Source organism: Ictidomys tridecemlineatus, chromosome 5 (genome assembly GCF_052094955.1).
Source record: "Ictidomys tridecemlineatus isolate mIctTri1 chromosome 5, mIctTri1.hap1, whole genome shotgun sequence".
NCBI classification, from domain to species: domain Eukaryota; kingdom Metazoa; phylum Chordata; class Mammalia; order Rodentia; family Sciuridae; genus Ictidomys; species Ictidomys tridecemlineatus.
The window spans coordinates 1,788,607-1,814,648 of NC_135481.1; positions in this window are offsets into that span (position 1 = coordinate 1,788,607).

Below are 26,042 nucleotides of genomic sequence, written 5' to 3' on the forward strand. Positions count from 1 at the left end.
AATAAAAACATTTTTATACTCTTTAGTAAAGCTAACAAATGCATATATCTCAATGACATTCTTATGTATAAATTTTGTTGTGTATCTGGGTGTGCACAATTATGTGTAGGCCTGAATGATTGATTACATGTAAGTGATACTAGTGACAGCAATAATACCTGTGGCCAAAGGGAGCAATGGTATTGTTTTCTCATAATAAGTTATTCATACTGCCTCTAGAGAAATGGTATTATTTGAAAGGGGGGTTGGATTCATTTTACTGTAATTTGAAAATGTTAGGGCAGGCATTCGGACTAGGCCCTCAATTCCTTGTTGGCTATTATCCAGGGACTACATTAAGTTCTTGCTATGTGAGCTTCTGCATGGCACAATGTTTCATCAAAGTTATAAAGGGAGAGAATGTGTCAGCAAGACTGAAATCACAATTTTATGTAACATAATTATCTAAGTAAAATTTCATCAATTTTTCAGTATTGTGTGGTTAAGCAAGTCACAGTTAATGTCTATACTCACTAAAGTGGATTATAATACAATGCTGTGTATATCAACTGTCAGAATCATTAGGTGCCATCATAGAGTCTAGGTCTTCTCTTTTTTAGTTCTCACTGATTTCTTCATGGTCTTGACTGTTTTAAAAAGTACAAGTCAGATATTTTGTGGAATGTTCCATAATAAGGATTTTTCTAATGATTTTTCATAATTACACTAAGGATATACAATTAGACATAGCTATATGAGTTTGAAATCAAGAAAAAGAACACAATATTTTTAAAAAATACAAAAGTAGAGCCTAGGGAGGTGGTGCATGTCTGTAACCCCAGTGGCTCAGGAGGCTGAGACAGGAGAATTGTGAGTTCAAAGCCAGACTCAGAAATGGCAAGGCACTAAGCAACTCAGTGAAACTCTGTCTCTAAATAAAATACAAAAAAGGGCTGGGGATGTGGCTCAGTGGTTGAGTGTCCCTGGGATCCCCGCCCCCCCCCCAAAAAAATACAAAAGTAGGGATAAAATGTTTAAAGAAATAAGGGAATGACAAATGGAAAATTCAAAATAATAGAAGCCTTTAGAAAATATAGAAAATAACATGATTGAGGAGGTGTACCAGAGGACATTGGCAATATTGGTAATGTTCTGTTTATTTAGGTGGACAGTATGACTTTACAAAATAAGATCATTTTTAAATTTTAAAATAAGTTAGATTTAGACACAACAGTTGTGAAAATAATCCAGGTAATTTCCAAATACGCAACACATAGCTTCTCATATTAATGACCTCTTATATTACTATGGGACATTTGTCATAATTAATAAGTAATATTGTATATTATGATCCCTAACATCCACATTGTATTTAGATGCCATTGTTTTCTCTCAGTAGCCAAATTTATATTCTTTAGACCCATTCAGGATACCATATCATGCATGGATAGCATGTCTTCATAGATTCCTATGCTTATGGCAGCTTTTCAGACTTTGTTTTTATTACATCAACATCACAATTTTGGATTTCCCTGATGTTTTTTCTCATGATTATACTGAAGTTGTGTGTTTGAGGAAGAGAGACCACAAATGGAAAAATGCCAGTCTTAGTTTAATCTTTTTTTTTTTTTTTTTGATCAGAGATGAACCACTAAGCCACTTCCGCAGTCCCTTTTATTTTTATTTTGGGACAAGATCTAACTAAGTTGCTTAGGCCCTCACTAAATTGCTGAGGCTAGCTTTGAATTGGCTATCCTCCAGCCTAGGACACCCAAGCCACTGGGATTACAAGTGTGGAACATCATTCCAGGCTCTGGAAAGTGTCATTCTAATGACACCATACCAAGGGTTTATGCTATCAATGTGGTTTATCTCTACTGTTAATTTGATTGCCTGGACAAGGCAGTTTTTGTCAAGTTCCCTACAGTAATATTAATGTTCTTTTTACCCTTTTATGTTGTATTTTTGAAACTAAGTCACTAAACACAATGCATACTTAAGAAGCAGGTCATGCCCCACCTCTTTATAAATAGAATATCAGGGAAAAAATGTTTGGAAATTATTCACCAGGGGCAATGTGACTGGCCTCCAACATTTATTAAATATTTATTTAATCATTTATTTATAATATTGGAAACATTATGAGAAATTATTGCCATTAATTTTAACTACACTTATATTAATTTATTTGTATTGTTTTCATATTGTTCCAGTCTTGGCCTTTGTAAATATCTCAGGTAGATCCGGTACCATTTTGAAATACATATCATTGCAATTTAATTTCTTTTGTGAATTGGTTGGTTGTAATCTTTTTTTCCTTTTCTTACTTTCTGATACTGTAATGTGCAGGCTAATTGTATTTATTTCCAGTCCATGTCTAGTACCCATTGTTTCTTTATTATTATTTTTTAATTTTTTCTAATTAGTTTTATATGACAATAGAATGCATTTTGACACATTGTATACAAAGGGAGCACAACTTTTCATTCCTCTGTTTGTACATGGTACAGAGTCACACCATACACATGTAATCATACACGTATTCACAGTAATACTGCCCATCTTATTCCACAATCATTTCTACCCCCAAATCCCTCCCCTCTTCCCACTCTCCTCTGCCCACACCAAAATTCCTCCATTCTTCCCTACCTACCTACCCCCATTATGGATTAGCAACTGCTTATCAGAGGAAACATTTGGCCTTTGTTTTTTCAGGGTTTGGCTTATTTCACTCAGTATGATAATTTCATTCTTCTTTAAGGCTGAGTAATATTCCATTGTGTATACATACCACATTTTCTTTATCCATTCATCTGTTGAAGAGCATCTAGGTTGATTCCATAGTTTAGCTATCATGAATTGAGCTGCTATAAATGTTGATATGGCAGCATCACTGTAGTACACTGATTTTAAGTCTTTTGGGTAAAAACCTAGGAATGGGATGACTGGGTCAAATGGTGGTCCTATTCCAAGTTTTCTGAGGAATCTCCATACTGCTTTCCAGGGTGGTTGTACCAATTTGCAGTCCCACCAACAACATATGAGTATACCTTTTCTCCCACATTTTCACCAACACTTATTATTGCTTGTATTCTTGATAACTGCCATTCTGACTGGAGTGAGATAAAATCTTAAAGTAGCTCTGATTTGTATTACTTTAATTGCTAGAGATGTTGAACACTTTTTCATGTTCATTGATCAATTGTCTTTCTTTTTCTGTGAATGTCTATTCAGTTCCTTAGCCATTTGTTGACTGGGTTATTTGTTTTTTATGGTGTTAAGTTTTTTTGAGTTCTATATATATCCTGGAGATTAGTGCTCTATCTGAGGTACATGTGGTAAAGATTTTCTCCTATTCTTTAGGCTCTCTCTTCATGTTTTGCTCTTGGATAGGCAGAATTGTTGTCAAAATGGCCTTACTACCAAAAACATTATACAGATTTAATGCAATTCCTATTAAAATCTGAATTATATTTTTCATAGAACTAGAAAAATCAATCATGAAATTTATTTGGAAAAATAAGAGACCCAGAATAGCTAAAACAATCCTTAGCAAGAAGAATGAAGCAAGCAGGAGACATCAATACCAGACCTTAAACTATCCTACAGAGCTATAGTAACAAAAATGGCATAATATTGGAACCAAAATAGTCATATAGACATATAGACCAATGGTACAGAATAGAAGATACAGAAACAAACCCACATAAATATGGTTAATTCATACTAGGCAAAGGCCACAAACATATACATTGGAGGAAAGATAGCCTCTTCAACAAAAGGTGCTAGGAAAATTGGAAATCCATATATAGCACCCTGTACAAATCTCAACTCAGAGTAGATCAAAGATTTAGGCACTAGAAAAGAACCCCTATGCCTACTAGAGGAAAAAGTAGTCCCATATCTTCATCATGTTGTCTTAGGACCTGACTTCCTTAACAAGACTCCCAAAGCACAAGAAGCAAAGTCAAGAATCAAAAAATGAGATGGATTCAAACTAAAGAGCTTCTTTTCCCACTGTTTCTTTAAGGAGTCCTTATTTCTTTAGAAAATAGAAATGAAGAGCTGGGTTCCTGGGGTACTCATTGCTACATTAATTTGAAGCCTTGCTAGCCAACCAAGCAAAGCAATGCCTGTTTTCATCCTAACTCACACATACACATGTATATTATCTACTATGCCCAGTATGTATCCATATCAAATTAAACTTGAATTCCTACTAATATCTCCAGCACCACATGATCTAATCCAGTGTCACATCAATTTACCTATTCCCAATTATTTGCATTCTAATAATGAGGAAGATGGCCTTGTTTATTTAACATTTGAGTCCAAAGCTCTATCTGAGGTGCATGTGGTAAATATTTTCTCCAGTTCTGTAGGCTCTTGCCTACAGAATGGGAGAAAGCTACTTACACAATGATTTTAGAATTATTAATCCATACTTCCATGGAAAGACTTATACCAACTAGATCACAATATTATGTACACATACTTTGTCTTTAAACTTGAAATCTCCATTAATTTACCATGTAATCTTGGTCAGCCCCCTCTCCACCACCACCAACCCCTTCACTGATGTAATTCCAAGCATTTATCATACAGTTATTTGTCTGTACACCTCCCTGGGATTTTCCAAACCTATAATTTTTTTTAAATTTCCAATCATTTATGCTAATTCTTTGTAATGTAAGGTTAGGTAGGATTTTAAAAACAGTATCATGTTTTCACCTTTGCAGTAGTATACAGAATATCTTCACTAGCATAAAGAAATTCCCACCAGGCACAGTGGCACACATCTGTAGTCCCAGCAACTCAAGAAGTTGAGGCAGGAGGATCACCAATTCAAAGCCAGCCTCAACAACTTAGCAAGGCCCTAAGCAACTCTGTGAGAACTTGTCTCTAAAAGAAATATTTTAAAAAGGGCTAAGGATGTGGGCTTAGTAGTTAAGTGTCCCTGGGTTCAAGTCCCAGTACCAAAAGGAAAAACAGAAAAAAAAAAAGAAATTCCCAGCTGCTAATTAGGAATGATAGTTCACACCTATAATGCTAGCTACTCAGGAGGCTGAGGTAAAATAGCAGGTCTAAGGCCAACCTTGAAAACTTAGGGAGACCCTGTCTCAAAATATAATTTTGAAAAAGGGATAGTGATATGGCTCAGTGGTAGAGTGTCCATGGGTCCAATCCCCAGTACTAGAAATAAAGAAAAGATGAGAAAATAAAAGGAAAGAAATTACCAGTACTTCATCTATCCTACCCTCATCCTTCCCAAGCCCCTAGTAACCATTAATCTGTTTACTATCTCAATTGATTTACATTCTCCAGAGAATTTTATAAATAGAATAACATTGACTGTAGATCGTTCAAATTGGCTTCATTCACTTTTTTTTTTTTTTTTGTGGGGCTTGGGATTGAACCCAGAACCTATGTACATGTGAGGTACGAACTGAGCTATATCCCCAGCCCTGGCTTCATTCACTTTAAGGTAGATTTAGAAAAGGTTTTGAAGTTTTTCACTGTAAAGAGATGATAAATGTTTGAGGAGACAGATATGTTTATTCTGATTTAAACTTTGCATTGTACAATGATACATACATAGAAAAACATCATATTGTTCCTCCTTTGTTTGTATAATTTTTGTGCTTTTACCTATCAGTTAACAGAATAATTTAAATATATTATTATTTCATTTAGACCTATGATATATTTTGAGTCAATTATGTATATTATGTGAGGTAAGGTTCCAACTTGCATGTGGGTATCAATTTGCACCAGCAACAATATTTTTCTCCATTGATTTGCCTTGGAAAGTCAGTTGACTATATGTAAAGGTTACTTTTTGGACACTTATTTCTATTCTGTTGACCTACATATCTGTCTTTATATAAGTATTGTTATGTTTTGATTACAATCATTTTATTGAAAATTTTGAAATCAGGTAACACAGCATTCTTTTCAAGATTGTTTTGCTTGTTCTAGATCTTCTACGTTTTCCTACAAATTTTCACATCAGTTTGCCAGTTAGTGCAAAAATAAATAAATAAATGAAAGCAAAAGGGATTCCATAGCAGTCTGTAGGTCATAGCAATCTACCGAACAGCAGCAGAGTTCTACTCAGGAGCCATGCCTACAAAGCCATGGGATTTGCATACTGAACTCCATAGGCATCCACAGACTTATAACTCTTACTTTTATGTTCTTCAACCACAGGGCTTTGTTTCACACCAGAATTATAGCTTCAGTGAGAAAACTAGCTCCTTGGACCTAAAGACATGGAGTGAGCGATAGAGACAACCTGAAGTTCAACTCACTTCTGACATCAGGATGGCAGATAATTAGGTGCTGTTACTTTGGGCCTTTGTAATTGAAGAAACCTTCTCACCCTTCCAAGCTCATATTTCACTCCTTGGGGGAAAAAAAGACTCATTTAAATTCTTTATCTTCATAGAAATAAAAGTGTGGAGGGGCAAAGTATATGAACTAACCACATATCATATGCGCATCTGGAAAAGAAGTGACATGTCAAAATGAAAACCAAGGGTCAATGAGTTCTTGAGTGCTCAGGGTTAAGAGAAAAAAGAGACACATGCAAAACTATCTACATAGGTGATTTTACACTGCAAAACAAAGTAAAAATATGTTTATTTTACTGATGCTAGAGTGCATATTTTCACATTTCATGTAGAAATGTATCTTAAATTTGTTATTGTAACAATATGCTTGCCTGGAAGGCAATCATAATGTGGTTGTCTTTATATATCTATAAACACAGTCTTAAAAACTCCCATTGGCATCTTCAGTGATACCACCAAAATAGAACTTTGCCAGAGAGAATATCAGTAGGATGTAAAGATCATCTCCCAGAAATTATTGTAGAACACTCTCAAGAAATGTGGCATCAACAATGTCTCCATTAGCACAGATGATGATAATGTGGATAATATCATAGACAGGATGAGTGAAGGAGTTTGATCCGGATGGTATAAATATTAGTAATATCTGTTAATGTACTATTTTGCTTATATTTTCTATCACATGTAATTGTAAGAGTGGTATAGGTGGTACATACCTGTAATTCCATTGACTCAGGAGGCTGAGGCAGGAGGATAACAAGTTCAAAGCCCATCTAGGTAAGTTAGTGAGGCCCTAAGCAACTTAATGAGACCATGTCTCAAAAATAAAAAAGGATAGGGATATAGCTCAGTGGTTAAGTGCTCCTGGGTGGATTAATCCCTGGTAACAACAACAAAAAATGTTATAAGTCATATATGCACATTTATATAACTTGAAAGATTTTGCAATAATTGTAATGTAAAATTCTATGTAAGATGTATTTGCATTATAGCTTGTCAGTGGTATTATTCCTTGTGATGCAAAAAAATGATGCATTTTACAATCGACACCAAAGATGCATTTATTTATTTATTTATTTATTTATTTATTTATTTATTTATTTATTTATTTATTTTAGATACTGAAATTGAAGCCAAAATCTATATCCCCATTCCTTCTTTTCTTTTTGAGACAAAGTCTTACTAAGTTGCTGAGGGTCTCAGTCTCCCAACTAACTGGATTACAGGTGTACACTACTGTGCCTGCTGAAACAGCTTTAATTACTTGGAGAACACCATCAGTATTAGCAATTTCTGACTTCACTAGTTAACACAGATAGATCATCTCTTAGTCAACACACTGCATTAGTTTGTTCAATCCACCCAACATCACAAGAAAAAAACTTATTATTGCTTCCATGTTATAAATCTGAACAAAAACCCACAGGGAAGAAATAGAAGAAAAACTAAGCTTGCTTCAGTCTGTGTCCAATGTCTTTGCTCACATCAACTCTTTTAAAATACCTTTGTCTTTAAGAGAAACTGAGGCTTTCTTGGATACACTGTGAAATGCCTAGCTACTGATTGTGGGCAATTTTTTTTTTTTTGATACCAAGGTTGAGACCAGAGGGACTTAACCACTGAGCCACATCCTTAGCCATTTTTATTTTTTATTATGAGACAGGGTCTCACTAAGTTGCTGAGCGCCTTGCTAATTGCTGAGGTTGGCCTTGAACTTGCAATTCTACTGGCTCAGCCTCCGAAACTACTGGAGTTACAGGTGTGCACCATCACACCTGACTGATCATTGGTAATTCTATAATTTGGTTTTTGCTTGTTTGTTTGCTTTTGGGTGTTTGTTTTGTATCAAGGATACAACCTAGAATAATTTAGGTGCTAAAACAATGTTCAACATCCATAATTCTTTTTTATTATTTATTTTTTGAGATAGGGCCTTGCTAAATTGCTTAGAGCCTTGCTAAATTGCTTAGGCTGGCTTTGAACTTGCAACCCTCCTGCCTCAGCTTCCTGAGCTGCTATTACAAGCAACCACCATCACACTGGACTGCAGTTCTATAATTTGGATCTGGAATATTCACCAAAGCCCATGTATTGAATGTTTAATCACCATCCCATGGCACTGTAGGGTGGTAGAGGAACCTTCAGGAAATAATACCTAGTAAAAGGAAGTTAGATGACATGCTCTTGAAGAGGATACTGTGACCCTGGCCCTTTTCTCTTTCTCTTCCATACAAATTGAAGTGAGTATCATTGCTCTCCACATGATCCCATGTTGATGCTCTGCCTTGCTCCACAGGCACAAAAACAATAGAGCCAGCTGACCATGAGCCAAAAGACAGTTTTTCTCTTTGTAGGTTGATTTCTCTGATATGTGGTTATAATGAGGGAAAACTAATTAACACAGGCAGTTTCCTCAAATCTCCAAAATTTTCAGCAAAATAGTAAACAAAGCAACATGTAGGACTGTGTCAGGTTATGGAGTTACAGTTCTCATCCCTGGTTACACATGACAACATGCAGGCCAATAGCATGGGCAAGATGGTGCTGCCTATGACTGATCTGATTGAGCTCAACTTAGGAAACCAAGATGACCCACTTTTGGTTTATCCAGAGACAGTGAGCAGGGTGAATTTAGTGCTGAAAGGCAGAATTCTACAATTTGGAATGAAGAACTATTTAAGCAGGATGAGGAAGTATGCTGGAACTCAGAACCAGGCCATTCCCACTGGGTGATTCTAAGATTTCCCCAGCATATCTAGGACTCCCAGCTGCATATCTAGGACTCTCAAGGTTCTTCTCCAGTCACAGGTGCCACATAGAAGATTCACAAGTGAGTAAGGTGTTCAACAAATCTTGAGGACTTCAAATGACTTCCAACATTTCCCATGCAAGATGCTGAGGTGAACCAGCAGATGATGACATTTTGAGGACTACATTGACTTTTTTTCAGATTGTGGTGATCTACCACCTGAAGGTATTATAAGAGAAGAAGGTATAAGGCCTCTGAATGTCCAGCTCCTCCAGAAAATTATCAGGGAAGCTCAGCAAAGCCCTTCAAGTTCTGTACAGATTTGTTGGTTCTTCTTAGGAAGAGTCTCCTCCCACATTCTGTACACAAGTTGCCTATGAGACCAGTTTGGGGCATGCTCCATTCCAGGTCAACCATTTTGTTCTCAGAGTGTGTGGGTCCCTGAAAAGTGGCACCTCCACTCAGTATCTGTGGGACCCATGTTGTGCTGGAAGTTTGAGGATATGGTTATCAATCATAAGGCAGGCCATGAGGTAGAATAGAGGCTATGGAGGCACAGGCACCAATTCAACTTGCAACCTCCCCTTGGTGGATGAACAGGGCCTCCCAGCCTTGGGGATGATGGAGAACCCACTTTTTAGAGGAAGAAATCCCTGTCCATCCCAGAACCAAGTTGAGAGGATGGGGTCCCATCCAGGAAACTCACATTCCCATAGGTTCGTAAATAATGCATTTCCATCAAAACACACACACACACACACACACACAATGCACCATATACTCATTACAAATACTTGCTGGGTTTAGTTTCAAACAGGTTCTTATAAAGATGCCAAAACCAGTCTTGAATTAGAAATCATCCTGCTTCAAGGTACAGAGTAGCTGGGATTCCACAAGTGCACCATCATGCCTGACTCCCCACTAATCTTTCTTATAAATTATTTTATTATATACACATGTGCCTATTTCTTTTTAGGTGACATTATAATTATATATACTTATATAATATAATGTCATGTTTCCACACATGTATACATTATGTAATGATCAAATGAGGATAATTAGCATTCCATCTACCTTAAACATTATCATATCTTTGTTGGAAAAAAAAAAACCTTAAATCCTCTCTTGCAGCATGTGTCTGACTTTAGGTTCTTTTCTCATTTTACATATTAATTTCTCTATCTGTACAAATACATTATGTTAGAGACTTCAATTAATGTAGAGCTTTCCCTACATAACCCTCTTATCCATTGTACATTTTTATAATGAAAAAACAGAAGAATGAAACTGAATGCCTTACTAACACTAAATTTGCCTTTCATAGATTTCATTTTCATATGTACCTTTCATAAACAGGGTTTCTCATTTCAGAACTTTGACATTAATGCTTATGTCTCTAATGTCCTCGTGAATCAGGCAATGTACCCAGCACTGCTCCAGCCTCAAAATTCCAGTGAATTTTAACAGATGACATGGCTTCTTTTACTTTCCTTCTTTCTAGCTCCTTCCCCACCAACAGCCAGAGGTGGCAGGAATCTGGAGACTCATCCCTGGGTGCCTCCTGCGCAAGTGCAGATGCCCCAGTGGAAGAAGTCCTCCTCCCTCCTCCTCCACACCACGCCCACCCAGGGCGGTGCCACAGCCAATGCAGCTGAGCTCAGAGCCTCACTGTGGGGTCTGCAGGGGCAAGGACAGCTGCTCCCTGCCCTCCCTTAGTGGTTGGTTGCGGAATGCAGTTCTTTTGTATGAGAACGCATTTTCTCCAGTCATTCTGCTTGCTGACCAACAACTTGTTACCGCTGCTGGCAGGCCTGGTAATATTTGTTCTTGCTTTTAAAAAATTTTTGGCTTGCAAATGTCTCTAACACTTTTATGTAATTTCCTTCCTTCCTCCCTTCCCTTTTTCCTCCTTTCTTCTCTTTTTTTCTTCATCCTTTTCTTTTTTGTATTTTTGATCACACAGATATTATCTACAACCCTATTCATTTTTAGTATTATGTATTAATATCTTTCATTTGTCTTTTAAATTTTTGTGAATTTATAATCATTTTTCAAAAATCTCTTTCCAATCATCTTCATCTTTTCTAACTTTACTCTTTAATGTTGGGATGGGGGTCTCACATATTTTAGGGAAAGCAGGTGTTTTCTGGAAACTACCTCTGAATTTCCTCTATTGAAAAGGAGAGGAGTAGAGACTCTCTGGGAGCCTAAGGCAGAATCTTCTCAGATTCATGGTTAGGAAGACTGTGAAAATTGCCATTGTATCACTGAGTTTGTTCTTATTGAGAAAGGTGCACAAAGACAAATTTTTGTGGGTGGAATACTCAGCTTCCTATTCTGAATGCAGAGATCAGCTACTTTGTTATCATGTAAGTGCTAATTTCATATTTTTTATTTCCTCCTTATCAAAAAGCTAGAGAGTTTTATTTCTTCTATCTTGTTTTTCTAAATATCTGTGTGATATTGCCTTTTAATGATAAATCCTAATACAGGTGTATTATTTTCCTATTGTTTGGTGAATGAGTATTGAGTTATTTTCATTTTTCAATGAAATAAAAAATGCCAGTCACAAAATGTGTGCATATATGTGCTAGAGGAAGCTCGTATTTTTGTATTACTGGCTTTTAAAAAATGAAATTGCAGTCTTTATTTTATCATCTAAGGAAATATTTTTTTAACTGTTCATGTTGTGATTTTTTCCAATTTTAATTTACTTTGAGTAATTTGGGAAAATTTATCTTATCTGTTTCATCCATTATTTCAGGGGGAATCTTTGACACTCTTCTGATAGTTTATGTGTGAATAGACACTAATTGTCTTGACTAGTGCAGATGGTATTCATCAATCTGGGTTGAATAGGAATTATCTCAATTGAAACCACCAAGACAAAAAAAAAAAAAAACAACTAAGAAGAAGTGAGGAAAAATATTCAGGATTTGAACTTGCACACTAAGATTCTAGTAGGGCCTTCAATGCTGAGTGCACTAATGCTAGTATGACTTTGTTAAAAGAAACATTCTCTGGTGAAGGAAGATTCCACAGTGTGTGTCTGAGACTCAAGAGCATCCATCTGTCGTTCGAGTAATACAATCCTCAATCTAATGATCTACAAAATATTCTAGTGAGGGGGCATTTGTTTAAGATTTATGAGAAGATCTATGATAAATAAATGCTCAAGATTTATGAGATATTGGCAACAAATACACCAACACAACTTACATTTTACAGGCAATATTAATATAATTCAACAGATGGGTTTTTGTTTTGTCAAGTAATGCTGTAGTCATCTACTCTGGGCATCAATACTATATTTGATAATTTCAAGATTAAAAAATTTTCTTGATAAAAATGAGCCTATAATCTTTATTTAATTTAATTTCACTTCATATAAAGAGCAATGCTACAAGCTATGCAAACTACCTAGTTGTAGAATTTATGTAATAAATGACAGGGCTGGGATTGTGGCTCAGCGGTAGAGCTCTCGCCTAGCACAGGCGGTTCCCAGGTTTGATCCTCAGCACCCCATAAAAATAAAGGCATTGTGTTGTGTCCATCTACACCTAAAAAAATAAATATTTAAAAATAAAATAAATAAAAATAAAGGACAGAGGCAAATTGATTTCCAAATATAAAGGATACTAGAGATTTCCAAGAAAACAAATACAGGATATAAAACTTACTGGTTTCTTTTACTTATAATTATAATTGTGTTCTCTTTTTTCACATAGAAAGCTATACTCAAATTATTTCATAATATAGTAAGTTGATCATAACAAAAAAATCATAAGAAAGGCAGGTTAAAGTTCACAGGGAGAGATTCAACTGACTGATATTATTTGTATTATCTGTAAAGAGTATGTTTTCATCCTTTGGCTTATTGAAAAATAGCTGTGTCACGCATATAACTCTATCTTTTTGCAATCAGAAACAAGATCAAAGGGTTGAAGGGCAAGTTCATTCAAATTACCTCCCCTATGTTTTTGCCTTTTTCTTCTGGACTGCCCCTGTACTTCTGTGCTCTGTGTCTCATTAAATATAGCATATAACAACTCTGTCTTCGTGGAAACTGAATTGATTGATCTCTCTCTCTTGTGTGTCATCTTCTCTCTCTCCAGACCCCTCTCTTTCTCTTTCTGATGTGCTGATGTAAATATTGAGTTAACCAATATGCAATGCCTATAATACTTTTCTCTTCTGTTTCTGGGGATTTGGGGGCTCCTATACAAGGAAGGCAACGTGAAATCTCAAATAGTCTTTCCAGGATTATGTGAACCCAAAACATGGTCAGTAATAAGAAACTGATAACAGAAACATGAAGACTCAATGGTGTGGTTTTCATGGTTCTACTACTTATTAGATATATCACTACTAGTCAGTTATTAAATATATGATTACATTAATTTCAGGATGTATTTCAGTAGTAGAGTGCATACATCTCTCATAGAAGGTCCTGGGTTCAATCCCCAGCTTGACAAAAAAATACATACCTGATTTTATTATATGTTCCATGAAAATCTAACAGGTATGTGGGATGTAAATACATTAATAACAATAGTATATACTCATTCTCAATAATTCTTTGTATCATTATTTTCTGAGGAGGACTTGTTCTGAAGTTGGTGAGCAGCAGAGCAGATAGATAATGCCACACAGAACAAACTCTGTACCTTCTTTACCTGTCTTCAACTTCGTTAAGCACCACTTGATTCTGGATGATAGAATCAAGAAAAGTAGTCAAGAAAAGAATTTGAAGAGTCACTTGGTCAGATAGGCCTCAGGATTTTGGTTTGTGACTTCATGTGTAAAGAAGTCACTTCCAAAAAAAAAGGTGGTTCATGGATTTCTTTCCAGAAGACAAAACCTATACTAAGACTCAATTTCCACACAGCAGCCCTGGAGGGATAGCATTCTTTGACAGCATTCACATACTTTCTTGACAATGTACATACCAGCATATATTAACTATAGAGTTAATATTCACATGGATTATCACTGCTACACCTCAAAATATCACATCAGGACTCGGCTGTATTACAGATCAGAAATTAGAGGCAGAATGAGGTTAAGAAATTGACCCCCAAAGCCACACAGAGAACAGCAGAAATAGGAAACAGCTCCTTAAAGCCATATTCTTCAAACATTATTCACTTAGCAAGGAATCTGTCATTTTAATGATAACTCTGGTTCCCTTACTTTAAGGCTCCTCATTCCACTCTGCTTTCCTTCAGCAGTACATTCTTCCAACACCACATTGAAACAAATGCCTTAATATCTCAGAAACAGACACCCCTCATGGCTTGACAGTCAGATTTACTTTTATATAGAATATGGCCTCAAATTGTGGTCGATAATACCAAGTAGCAACCCCCAACATCAAAGAAACTACTATCCTACTATATGTTGTTTACCAAAATCTTTTTTTTTTTCATTGCTGAGCATAGAACCCAGGACCACAAGCATGGGAGGCAAGTACTCTACCACTGAGCTATATCCCCAACCCCTGAGATACCAAGAATTTAAAGTATAATATGAAATTCAAGTGTTCTTCCCCAACCCCCAAACAAGGTCATACAAGACAATGGAATTGTCAAATATAATTTTTTAAAAAGCCAGACATACTAGCTAAGTGGTAAAACATTTTAATTAGTAATGTGTATTGCAATAGAAAGGAGGGTCTAAAGTGTGCTGAACTCAACTTTGATCTGCACAGAGGTGAAAGGGCATTTTAAAGAGAGGTTAACGAAAGAGGTGGAGGGGAGGGGGAACAAGGTTTTACTAGTAAAGCCAGGAAAGTGAGAAATCACAAAAGTCTGGCCAATTTACATGATTAGGCGGTCTTCTGTCCAACAGTTATTGAAGAAAGTACTCTATCTTCCCAATAAGACTAGAGGACAGAGTTGCTTCTCTTTGAACATTGCCTTTCAAAACAGTTTCTTTCCAGGCCTTGAGAAAGATATTCTTGAAAAAAATGCATCTCAAAGAGACAAAAAAGGATTTTAAACTCTTGTAAACCCTTTCTTTATAAATGAGGTAAGGAACTGTTGAGGAGCTGCTATAGTTAGGTGTCAGCTGTAATACACTCTTTTGGAGTCCTTCAGTCATCTAGGGTTGTGCCCTCAGCTATTAGATACTGTGTTACTGTTTATTGAGTATTTTAATGTGGAAGGAGGAGAGTGGATAAAATAACTTCTGTTGAGTCTGTCATTTTTATAATCCAAATTTAAAACCTAGCCTTGAAGAGAGCTCAGAGAACCCACCTACAGTTTGATCAAAGAGAAAATATTTGGCAATATCAAAACAATATTAATCCTGAATTTTATTTTTATTTTAATTTTTTGGTACTAAGGATTAAAGCCAGGGGAGCTTAACCAATGAGCCACATTCCTAGCCCTTTTTATATTGTATTTTGAGACAGAGTCTCACTAAGTTGCTTAGGGTCTTGCTAAATTGTTGAAGCTGGCTTTGAACTTGTGATCCTCCTGCCTCAGTCTTTGAAGTCCCTGGGATTACAAGCATGAGATAACATGTCTGGAGGATCCTGAATTTTATATGGTATAAGTGTATAAGCCAAAACAGTCTTGAAAAAAGAAAAAACAAATATGTGTTTCATACATCCTGATTTCAAAACCTATTACAAAATTATGGTAAGCAGCTGAGTGTGGTGGCACATGCCTGCTATCCCAGTGGTTTGGGAGGCTGAGGCAGGAGGATTGCAAGTTCAAAGCCAGCCTCAGCAAAAGCTAGGTGCTAAGCAACTCAGTGAGACCTGGTCTCTAAATAAATATACAAAATAAGGCTGGAGATGTTGCTCAGTGGTCAAGTACCCTTGAGTTCAATTCCTGGAACACCTGCCCTCCCCCTGTCTCCCCTCGCAAAAAAAAAAAAAAAAAAAAAACTATAGTAAACAAAACAATGTGGTTTCAATAAAGTCAGGAAACTTGACCAATATAATTGTATAGACATTTAGAAATAAACCCTCACATACACACTCAAACAATTTCCATATTTTTCAGTATATCATAAAGTCATACATATAAAGAGAATAGTGATTCTTAACTTGTATTTTGTGTGTGTGTGTGTATGTGTGTGAGTGTGTGTGTGTGTGTGTGTATGTGTGTGTGTGTGTGTGGTGACTGAACCCGGAGCCTTGTGCATGTGACACAAACACTCTACCAACTGAGTTATATCCCAATCCCCTTAACCTGTAGTTGTTTACAGATTTTTCACATATTTTTGAAAATCTGATAGACCCAATCCTTTGAAAATTGTTTGTACTTACTATTTTTTCACATGATCAATGATTTACATAAAGCATAAGTTAAACTCCTTAATCTCAACTGCCTGGAACTTTTCAAAACCTTCACCTCCATTGCAATCAACAGATAGTTCTTTTCATAGTTATAGAAAAGGAATGCCATTCAGATGAATTCTTTTTTTAATATTTTTTTTTTACTAATAGGTGGACACATATCTTTATTGAATTTTTTTATGTGGTGCTGAGGATTGAACCCAGGGCTTCACATATCCTAGGTGAGCGCTCTACCTCTGAGCCACAATCCCAGCCCTCAGTTGAATTCTTATTTTTTTAAATACCCAGTTACCAGATAATGTTTTGTCAAGTATATTTTTTTCAGCAGTATATTTTTTATATTTATTGTAGTTATGTATGACATTAGAATCCATTTTTATGTAATTATACAAGCAAAGAATATATCTTATTCTAACTAGGATCCCATTTTTGTGGATGTCATGATGGTAGGATTCACTGTGATGTTCTTATATATGTATGTGGGAAACATATGTCAGATTCATTCCACTGTCTTTCATATTACTCCCTCTTCCTTCTCTACAGTCCCCATTGTCTGATCTACTGGACTTCTATTCTTCCCCTCACCCCACCCTTATTTTGGTTAACTTCCACTTATCAGAGAAAGCATTCAACCTTTGGCCTTTGGGTACTGTCTTATTTCACTTAGCATGAAAGTTTCAAGTTCCATCCATTTGCAAGCAAATGTCATAAAGTCATTCTTTTTTATGGCTGAGTAAAGCTCCATTATACATATTATATATATATACATATATATACATATATATATATATACATATATATAATATTATAATATATTATATTTTCTTTATCCATTAATCTTTTAAAAGGCATCAATGGTGATTCCATTCCTTAGCTGTTGTGAATTGAGCTGCTATAAACATTGATGTGGCAGCATCACTGTAGTATGCTGATTTAAAATCCTTTGGATATATACTGAGGAGTGGGATAACTGGGTCAAATGGTGATTCCATTTCAAGTTTTCTGAGGAATCTCCATACTGCTTTCCAGAATGGATGCACCAATTTTCAGTCCCCACAGTAATGTATGAGTATACCTTTTCCCCCACATCCTTACCAACATTTATTGTTACTTGTACATTCCAACATATTGGCTCATGAACTGACTTCCTTAACAAGACTCCTAAAGTTAACAAGTAAAATCAATAATCAATAAATGGATGGCATTAAACTAAAAATCTTCTTCATGGAAAATGAAACAATATCATGAAGAGAGAGCCTACAGAATGGGCAAAAAATCTTTGCCACCTGCATCTCAGAGCATTAATTTCCAGGATATATAAAGAACTTAAAAAACATAACACATACAAGAAAACCCAATGAATAAGTGGACAAGGAACTGTATTGTATTCTTATTCAATTCAGTGTCACAATATTTTTCTTTGTAGAACTGAGGATCAAGCCCAGGGCCTCACACAGGCTAGGCAAGTTCTCTTCCACTGATTTACATTCTAACCACAATGTCACAGTTGTAAATCTAGGCAGATAATTTGTATTAATTTCCTGATGAGGATACAAGACAAACAACAACAACAACAACAGAACCTTTTTTTTCTGAGGCTTTTGGTTGTTATTTACTTCCACAATAAAGTAAGCAGCTTGATGCCTAATAAAATATGGCCTCAGAGTTTGCTTTATTCGTTGATTCTTTGGAGAAAAAAAAAAGACATTTTAAAAAGAAATCCAAGAGCAAGACATGCATGAATGCAATCTAGTTATAGTGAAAGAATATTTATATACTGTGCCAAATAAAGCAAGAATTTCTATAGAGAAATTGGCTCCTTCTATCTTGCCTTCCCTAAAATATGATGTTCAAGAATTAAATACTAAGGGCTAGAGATGTAGCTCAGTGTAGAGTATTTGCCTAACATGTATCAGGCTCTGGATTCTATCTTTAGAACTGCAAAAAATAATAATTTTATATATTTTTGTCTGCAGGAAGCACTTTAACTTTTATTTCCCATTTCTGTAAACAATGTTATAAATAACCATAAATGTATGCAAATGCAAAAGTGTAAGTTTGCATGTTTTCCAGAGAAAGTGTAGGATAAACAGTTATGTTTCAATTGCAAACCACAATTTATTATTGTTTGTCAAGAAGTACTTTGCCGACATACAATAACAGTATATATTTAAGGAGTTGTTCAACCCCAGGGCTACAGATGCTTTAAGTATAAAGTTTTTACTGATCCCAAAGGAAGAACTTGGGGAACTCAGCAGAGAAGGTTTGAAAATTTTATTACTCATCATTGTTGGCATACAAGGATACAACAGACTGTTGCTCTATTCCTACAAGCAGGGGAAATACTTAGCATAGGTTTTACCTGCCCACTGCACAGATGGATTTCTTAAGATATTTTATGAATACATTCTTTTACTCTTCAACTAAGGTCACTCTGCTTTGATCTTCACCTAAAGATTGAAGACAAAGGAAGTGACCAGTTTCCCCTCTCCATTTCCTTCATTATCCTGTTCTTTAATGTTTTCCTTATCTCACTGCCCAGATCAAAAAGCTTTCTTAGGCACTGAGCGGTGTTCACACCAACAAAGGTACAGTATGATAAGTCCATATGTGTATATAATACATTTTCTAAATCAGTTAACATTTATTTGTGCTGAGATCCTCAAAATCCTCTCTTCTAGCACTTTATTAAAAGGAATACTTTTTTGTGAGTTATAGTTACTTAACTGTGCCGTAGAACATCAAAACTCCTATGTTACTGCATTTTGATACCTATTATTCAGCCTCTATCTACTTCTTCCTCCATCCTTCTTAACCTCTATGACCACTATTCTTCTCTTTACCTCCCCAAAATCAACTTTTTAATTTCCACATACAAAAGGGAACAAGTTATTTGCAGCACTTGGCTTATTTCACTTAAATACAATGTCCCTCAGTTTTATCCATGTTACCACAAATTAGAGGATTTCATCCTTTTTATGGCTTAATAATATATTGAGATACATACACATGCATATATCCCAATATAGATACATATATCCCAACACTGGTTATATATGAAATAAAATAGTAAAATTTGTATATATAAAACATTTTTAATCTGTTCATCCTCCATAATGTGTATACTAACTTGTAATGTCTCCCAGTGTATAAAGTTCTCCTTTCTCTGCATTTATTTTCTTTTTAAAAAAAATATTTATTTTTTTTAGTTGTAGTTGGACACAATACCTTTATTTTACTTATTTATTCTTATGTGGTACTGAGGATTGAACCCAGGGCCTCACATGTGCAGGCAAGTGCTCTACCACGGAGCCACAACCCCAGCCCTCCATTTATTTTCTATAATAGCCATTGTAACTGGTTTTAGAAGATAGCTCATTGTAGTTGTGATTCTCAGTCCCATGATGATTAATAATGCTGATCATTTTTTTATAACTTGGTAGCCATTTTTATATTTTTTCATAAATATTTATTCAGATCATATGTAGTCAAATGTAATGTAAGAGGGCCCAAGCCATTGAATTTAGAAAAGGTAATTTTTTCAACAAATTGTGTTGAATGTGTTGAAAGTTTCATATGCTGAGCTGGGCACAGTGGCACACTCCTGTGATTCCAACAGTTCAGAAAGCTGAGCCAGGAGGATCATGAGTTCAAAGCCAGCCTCAGCAACTTAGCAAGGCCCTAAGCAACTCAGTGAGACTATGTTTCAAAATATATATGTATACATATATGTATATGTGTAAACATATATAAATATATATGTATATATTAAAAAATATGAATATATTTAGAAAAGGGCTGGGAATGTGATTTAGTGGTTAAGCACCCCTAGGTTCAGTCCCAGGTCCAAAAAAGTTTCACATCCTGGAAGTTTTAACCCCTATATGGCAATATTTGAGAGTTGGAGTGACCTTAAAGAGGTGGAAGTTAGTGAAAAGTAATTATGTCACTGAGGACATTCCCTCAGAAGATGTTAATGTAATTCTTCCAAGACTCTAGTTAGTTTCCAAGACAAAAAGTTGTTTCAAAAGAGGAAACCTAACGCCTGAATATTTTTACCAGTCCTATCACATGAACTTCCACCATTGTGATGTCACCACCCTGAAATCCTCACCAGAGGAAGAACAGATGGGGCTACCTGATCTTGAGTTTTCAGCCACCGATATTGTGAGTATTATTTAAGAAGTACACAGCTTCATGTATTTCATTATATAAACAGAAAATGGATTAGGTCACCCATATAATAAATGCTTGCCTCTTTCCCTTTCATTTGCTAGTTATTGGCTCTTTTTGAATGAATACTATTAAATGGGAGAAAAATCACTTGCAAGAAATGTCACTAAAATTTTTAATGAACAAGAGAGAAGCAAACTCTAAGTCCAGGGTATTTTATTACTCAGAGTAAAAGTATATAGAAACAAACTGAGTAGTCAGGGGATCATTTTCTAAAAGATGATGGCTGAGTTAATTATTATAGCATTGTATCGGTTTCTTAAACCTGCCATAACAAAGCACCACAGACTGGGAAGCTTAAACAACAAAAGTTTATTTTCTCCTATTCTAGAGGATGGAAATCTAAGATTAAAGTGCTGGTATGTTTGAGTTCTGACTTGCAAATGGCCATCTTGAACTATGTACTCATATGTTTTTTTTCTCTCTCTGTGTATATCTCTCTGCTATCTATTTGTATATCTAAACTTCCTCTTTGTTTTTCTTCCTCTGTGAGGTTCTTCAGGAAATGAGGGTCAGGAAAAGGTCAGAGAAATCTTCTTGCTTCTGTGGTTTTCCTCTCTTATATTTGATTCAAATTACTGAGTGTGGGCTGGGGATGTAGTTCAGTGGTAGGGAGTTTGCCTAGCATGTTTGAGACTATGGATTAAATCCCTAGAACTACAAAATAAAAATTAGTATAATAAAATACCAAGTGTGCCAAGATCCCACATTTTAGAGTAATGTTTCTTGTATCCCATCAGCATCAAGACTACAGAAAGAAGAGAAGCACTACCCAAGAAGTAATGATGTCTAAAGGTAATAAGGCAGGAATAATGATCAGTTCATATAACCGTGAGTGGGAGCTGGGGCAAAAGATAAGTCTGAACCTGTAGCCAGGACTCTTGCCCTTTTATGTTTTTATAGGAGGAGTAAATTGAAAAAAATCTGTGGGCAGGGACTAATCATATTTTTCATATTTGGGAAGCTCCTAGGGTAATAAAAAGACTATAAGGAGATTAATACTAAAAACTCTTTAGTTTTTAAGTTTATTTTATTAAAGGAAAATTCATTATTTTTCAGTAGGTAATTCAGTAAGTTTCAGCAAGTGCATATTGTTATGCACCAGGTTTCTTTCATTGCCCAAAGCTTGGGGATGCCTTTTTAAAAAGACTTTATGCTTCCAGACTCTCTGGTGCCATGCTCCTATAAAAAACAGATTGACAGTTTAGTGCCTTCCCCACCCCCACTCCTCTCAGGATCTCAAATAATCCCTATCTATAGTATAGTGATTAGGTTGGGTATAGCCCAGTCAGTCTATCTTTGTCCTGAAACTACCGCATTTGCTGGTATCATAGTGCTTGTTGCTTAACCAATTTTTAAACAGTCCAGAAACAAAGGTAATGACCTGTGTGAACCTGACTTTCCTGATAACATCAGAAACTCAGCTAGAAAGATGGGAGCCCCGGGAACCACTACAGAGACCTAGTCACTCCCGGTCCTCTCCTCCACGGAAGATGGATAGAGCCCTAAATAAATATATCTAAGTTAGAGTAAGGGTAACCTTTCAATGGTTCTGTGGTGGGTTTAATTGCAAAACTACCTCCCAGAATACTAATTCTAAAGGAAAATGAGTTGTTGGGAACAATGAAATTGGTGTTCACAGGTGCAGTGTGATCAAGCAACTCACTGGTCTGTCTCCATCTCCACCAAGGTCGGTGATTACCAACATGCACAGAAATGCCATGTTTCCCTTGCATTGAAAATGAAGAATTTAATATCCATATTGCCAGGTTGAGAATGCCACGTTACTTACAAGCTGTCTTCATATGTGATTATTTTGTGAATCATCTATCCCTTTGTTCAACTATTCCATTGGACTGCAAAACACAGAGTACATGTGCAGTTCATCATGATCCATGTGTGAGTTCCCATTGTCATGTGGTTTAGGTAGTACAGGAAGCTGCTTGGCCAGAATTGAAGTCCCATGGGATATCCAAAACTCTGACATAAATTCCTTTCTAAGGCACCTACAGTGGTCTCAGCATCCACATGAGTGACATATTTATTATTTGTCTCTTCCAGACAGCAAAGCTATTGACATAGTCTCCTTGTTCTCATAATAGGAAACTTTAATAGTTCATTCACTTTGTAGCCATTTTCCTGAAAAGGTGGCTTGGCCATTAGCAAAAGTTCTCATGAACAGTGGTTTCAAAGAGTGTGACCTGTATGAGCAAAATATCTCAGTCAAAAGATGGGTACCTTCTGGCTGGATGGTAGTTGCAGTCTCTATTCAGTTGTTTCCTAGAGCTGTCAGTAAACCATTCCATACTATCTAGATATGACTCAGTTCTGGGCTCTAGGTATTCACATGAGGAATCAAAGCTTCTTTAAATCTCTTCTGGGAGGATACCTGTTTGTTAATGGAGTCTACCAGTCCCTTGAGGTTCTAGCAGGACCCAATGTTGAATATACCATTTCCAGTGAACTCTGTTGAAGTTGTCCAGATTTATTGATGGGATTTGTGAATACACATGTGAGAATGAGCATTTGAGGTTGCAGAGTTGCATGAGGTGTTCTATCCATGAGAAATTCAGTCCTCTTCAGTTCCTAAGAGCAAGCAAAGAATTGCTATTCAAAAGAAATATATCTGGAAGCTGCCTTAGGCAATTTAGATGTCCAAGATCTGAGACACTGGTGTACCTGGTGTCAGTTTTCATCACCATAGCCTTCAATCAGAATGCATGGAGGTTGTAAACAGCTGAAATTTCATCAGGCTATCATGCTTCAAAGATTTTAAAGTCAGTGTCTAAGTCACTACTTGTTGAACAGCTTCCAAATTTTAGTGCTGTAAGGGATTCATTCATTGTCAGTGGCTTTCTTGATTATCTTGGCAATAGGGAACAAAGGAACCCCAAGTGGGGTATATACTATCTTCAGGACCCAAAGAGTGTTACCATCCATCTGGCCTCCTTTTTATTAGTGAGTGCCAAAAGGGCTTTTTTAAGTTAGTTGTAGTGATACCTGCCTATGGTTCCAGCTACTTGGGAGTTGAGGCGGAAGAATCACTTGAGCCCAGGAGCTCAAGGACAGCCTGGTCAATATAAATATAGTGAGACCCTGTCTCAGTTTTGTTTGTTTGTTTGTTTGTTGTAGCTTAGGATATATTTGGCTTCTTGTCCAATAGCTTTGGCACTCATGACTTCCAAGCACTAGAGGCCTCTTTGACCAGCTAAGCTGGACAGTTACATAACAACATGGTGTGTAGTAACATTTTTATCTGTACCAAAGTAGACTTGAATAACAAAATATCGCCAGCCCTCTGTATCCACAGATTCTGTGTTGGTGGATTCAATGAATCATAGGTCAAAAATATTTGAAAAAAAATATTGTATCTGTATTGCACATGTGAACACATTTTTGGCACTATTCCCTAAATAATACATAACATTTATATTGTATTAGGAATTATAAATAATTATGTGCATGTATGTTTTGTGTATGTATGTTGGTCAGATTTTCATCATTGTGACCAAAATAACAGACATAAATAACTTAAAAGAGGAAAGATTTATTTAGGATCATAGTTGAAGAAATTTCAGTTCATGGTTGGCCAGGTCCATTGCTTTGATCCTACAGCAAGGCAACACATTTTGGTGGAAAGATATGGCAGAGGAAATCTCTTTAACTTGTGGCAGCCAGGAAGTAGAGAAAGAGATGAGGGGGGCAAGGATAAGATATATATAGTCTTCAAGGGCAAGACCTCAGTGACCTACTTCTTCTAACCATGACACTTCACCTGCTTAAAGTTTCCAATAAATCCATTTAGATTATTGATCCACCAAATGGGCTAATCCACTGATGAGGTTAGAGCTCTCATGATCACATTATTTCCTAAAAGCCCCACCTCTGGACATTTCTGCATTGGGAGCCAAGCTTTGTGGGGACATTCCATATCCAAACCATAACAGTCTGTTACATGCAAATACTATATCCTCTATATTAGGCTTCAGAATCTTCAGAATTTTATATCCATAGAGTATCCTGGAACCAAGTAATGAATGTAATGTCTTTATTTCCATTTAGTATGCAATATACCTCTCTTTTTGGTATAATTGGGAAGGAGTTGAATAGTTTAGGTGGCCAGCAGGAATGAAAATGCTCCTCTGTTATAGCTTAATACCTAGCTATCAGGGTGTATACCCTTAGTGGCAATGTTCTGTATACAAAACAATAGCCAAAATACCAATGCCTATATTGCACTTCACGGTTAGAACCCTACTCACCAGCACCTGAAGTGGTCAAAGGGGCCCATCTACAAGCAGATAAGCACTATTTGCAGGTAAATCTCAGGATTTACCAGGTTTGTCCCAAAACCTTTTGATCTCATTAGTTTAATTTTTTATCTAAGGGAACCACAAAACATGGTCATGTAAATCTAGAATTCAGGAACCTAACCCAAGTCTATACTGGCCTCATTTTTGTAAGATACAGGGTCTTGTTATGTTGCTCAGTCTTGCCCCAAACTCCTCAAATCAATCTATCCTCCTGTCTCAGTCTCCTGAGAAAATAGAACTGCAGGCAGAAGGTACCCTGCCTGGTTCCTCTCTTATCTTGACAGGAATACAAGGTCATTGGCCTCCAGTGGGAAATAAAGACCTTGGCTTCATTCTTACCTGTACCATTTATCCATAGACTCATAGTTCTCCAGCGTCCCTTTGTCAGACAGACATAGCAGTCAGGCCTTCTTCCAAATCTGTACTTTTCATAGTGAGTTTCCCCATCTGTGATGGTCAACAGGGCACATGTTCATTCCTTCTCATGCCTCAGGAATACCCACTTAGCAAGCTTTCAGGATCTATTAATGAATGATCACATAAGTGCTCAACAACCAGATAATGGTACCTTATTTCCACATTTCTTTCTTTCTGCCTTGGTCCATGGATCCAGCTCATTTACATCATTAGGGGGCAAGGTAACACATCCTTCTTGTCCAGCCATCCAGCCTTATAACTCAGATAGTTGGATGTTCATATCCTATGTTCCTATAGGGTCTCCACCTAAGGCTGGGGATTGGAGTTTCCTTCCCACATTAACGAAAGCCATTGTTCTGTCATACCAAACCCTTCTCACAGCACCAATATTGTGAATCAGGTTCACTAATAACCAGTCTCAATAAATGACTTTGAACCTATGGAAGACAGCAGAGCTCATCACTGTGCCAACCAGTAGGAACAGGAGTCCAAATAATTTTGCCCACTGCATCCTCGGTTGCAGTTTTACTAATTACCTGAGTCTAGTGAGACAGAAAACACTAGTACATAATGATTTAAGTGAAGCAGATGTAATACTTAAAGATAGGCGACAAGAGAGAAAAATAAGATAAAGATAAAAAAAGATAAAGAAAGCTGGGGAAATACTGGGTAATGATATTGGTCAA